Source organism: Salmo trutta, unplaced genomic scaffold (assembly GCF_901001165.1).
Source record: "Salmo trutta unplaced genomic scaffold, fSalTru1.1, whole genome shotgun sequence".
NCBI classification, from domain to species: domain Eukaryota; kingdom Metazoa; phylum Chordata; class Actinopteri; order Salmoniformes; family Salmonidae; genus Salmo; species Salmo trutta.
Window position 1 is genome coordinate 15,118,715 of NW_021822911.1, and position 2,885 is coordinate 15,121,599.

General features: G+C 39.0%; 1 pseudogene; it reads right to left on the minus strand.

The window, feature by feature from the left end:
• Positions 1 to 1,297: 1,297 nt before the first annotated feature.
• On the minus strand, positions 1,298 to 2,231 carry LOC115186540 (zinc finger protein 180-like; annotated as a pseudogene).
• Positions 2,232 to 2,885: the final 654 nt, after the last annotated feature.

Genomic DNA, 2,885 nt, shown 5'->3' on the forward strand with positions numbered 1-2,885 from the left:
TTAAATAGAACCTGGACCAGCTCAGGTGAAACACCTTCCCACTAACGAGATGGACAAGCCAGCACAGGTGTAACACATACTGACTAACGAGGTGACACCAATCAGTGCGTCCTACGTGCTAACGAGCTAGACGTGCTAACGAGCTAGACGTGCCAACGAGCTAGACGTGCTAACGAGCTATACGTGCTAACGAGCTATACCAGCTAACGAGCTAGACCTGCTAACGAGCTAGACGTGCTAACGAGCTATACGTGCTAACGAGCTATACGTGCTAAAGTCCAACCTCAAAACATAAATGAAAAAACCAAAGCCTGTAACACCTTCCCCCTTAAGACAACAAATATATCCTATATTTTTGTTGGACAAGTTTGCTCACCACCAACAGAAAACAACTTGCTGTCAACAATTAAAAACAAGAAAAAACAAGTACTTCTAAATAATAATATACAATCATAATTTTTTTCTCCTTTTTCTTTCTATAGAATCCTAAAACCCACTAGTTTCTAAAACTCTCGTTCCCTAGGAACGAGAGTTTTAGCCCAAACAAAACTCAATTACTAAATGTAAATATGAATACCAAATGTACACCCCTTTGTTAATATCTATTGGCAATAATTAACTTAATGGTGAGGCATGGAATAATAAAACGTATCTTTTGTCAGGCTGAATGTTTGAAATATGAGGTGATTTGAGTCATGCTTCTTCAGTAGTAGAATAAAGACAATTAGCATTTGAATGTTGTCAATAAATGCTGGAGTGATGTAGGATTGTTAATAAAATTGATTATAGACCAATTTATTATACTGTGTCCATGTGTATAGGCTGCAAATACGTTGAAATGAAGCTGTTTTCAAGTCATTGACAAAACGACCAGAAAATACATCTTCAACTTTCACTTTCAACTACAACCGAACATATATTGGACATCTGGCATAGTCTTATTTTCAACGTCTTTTAAATTACATTTTGCTAAATGGGAATAGTGCAATGTAAAAACACAGTTTTAACGAGTCCAAATCAATAACCAATATGTAGAAACAGATTGGGATATATTGAAAACCTAACCTAACCCAACTCTATTTTTGTTAAATCTCATAAATAGTAACTCTCTCAATTCAGAGCCTGGATTTCCCCCCTGAGGCTAATATCCATATCATGTTGAAATCAATAGAACAGGGGACAAACCTTTAGGGTTCTACATTGTGACATCATTAAAATACTCCTACTACAATGTTAAAACATTCTACATTGTGACATTATTTCATTGATATCATGAAACAACTCCTTCATGTATACATTTTCTGATATTTGATCAGAGATCTTTTATCAGATTATCAATGGTCACAGCTATCAGATTTCTCTCCTGTGTGTGATCTCTGGTGCAACGTCAGATTTCCAGAATGAACAAAACTCTTCCCACATTAATTACAGCTATAAGATTTCTCTCCTGTGTGTGTTCTCTGGTGTACTGTCAGATCACTAGATTGAACAAAACACTTCCCACATTGAGTACAGCTAAAAGGTTTCTCTCCTGTGTGTGTTCTCTGGTGTCTCTTCAGATGGCTAGATTGAACAAAACTCTTCCCACACTGATCACAGCTAAAAGATTTCTCTCCTGTGTGTGTTCTCTGGTGTGATATCAGGTTGCTTTGCTGAGTAAAACTTTTCCCACATTGATTACAGCTATAAGGTTTCTCTCCTGTGTGTGTTCTCTGGTGTATAGTCAGACTGCTAGATGTAACAAAACTCTTCCCACATTGATCACAGCTATAAGGTTTCTCTCCTGTGTGTGTTCTCTGGTGTACTGTCAGATCACTAGACTGAACAAAACTCTTCCCACACTGATCACAGCTAAAAGGTTTCTCTCCTGTGTGTATTCTCTGGTGTACAATAAGATGGCTAGATGTATCAAAACTCGTCCCACATTGAGTACAGATACAAAGTTTATCTCCTGTGTGTGTTCTCTGGTGTCTCTTCAGACAGCTAGAACTACCAAAACTCTTCCCACATTGATCACAGGTACAATGTTTCTCTCCTGTGTGTGTTCTCTGGTGTGATATCAGTCTGTGTGACTGAGAAAAACTCTTCCCACATTGAGTACAGCTATAGGGTTTCTCTCCGGTGTATGTTCTCCGGTGTGTTATCAAGCTGGATGAATAAGTAAAACTCTTCCCACATTCATCACAGCTATACGATTTCTCTCCTGTGTGGATTGTCTGATGAATTGTAATGCCTGCTGAGGAGGTGAATCTCTTCCCACAGTCAGAGCAGCAGTGAGTTCTCTTCCCTGTGGATCTCTGCAGGTTTTTCTTGAGGTGTTCTGATCTGGAGAGACTCTTCTCTGCCTTGTCAGCATCATGAGGTTGTTGAGGCTCCCCAGAGGACCCATGGTAGTCCCGTCTCTCTCCTGTGTGAACAACAAAGTCAGACAGATGGTTATAGGCTCACAACAGCGGAAATCCACTGTAAAAGGTGATGCCAACAGCGTAGGCATGTTGTTGTACAACAATTGTCTTCTGCAATGAATGTTAAAATTATTTGACTTAAAATGAGCAAGAAAAGCCATATTTTGTCTTGTTTTCACATTAGTAGAAACATCTAAGATTGTAGACTAGAAATAAGTTATTCATGTTGTTGAAACTCCAAGCACTGTGCCAGACGACTTTTGGTCTCCAATATAGGCCCCTTTCTGTGTTTGCTAAAATTGCGGCACGAGGGCAAAGCACACACAATTTGGTTGCAGAAACTCCTTCCTGCTAATGAGGAAACCGCTAGTTATGGATGTAGTATATCTGGTAATGAGGAAACCGCTAGTTATGGATGTAGTATATCTGGTAATGAGGAAACCACTAGTTATGGATGTAGTATATCTGGTAATGAGGAAA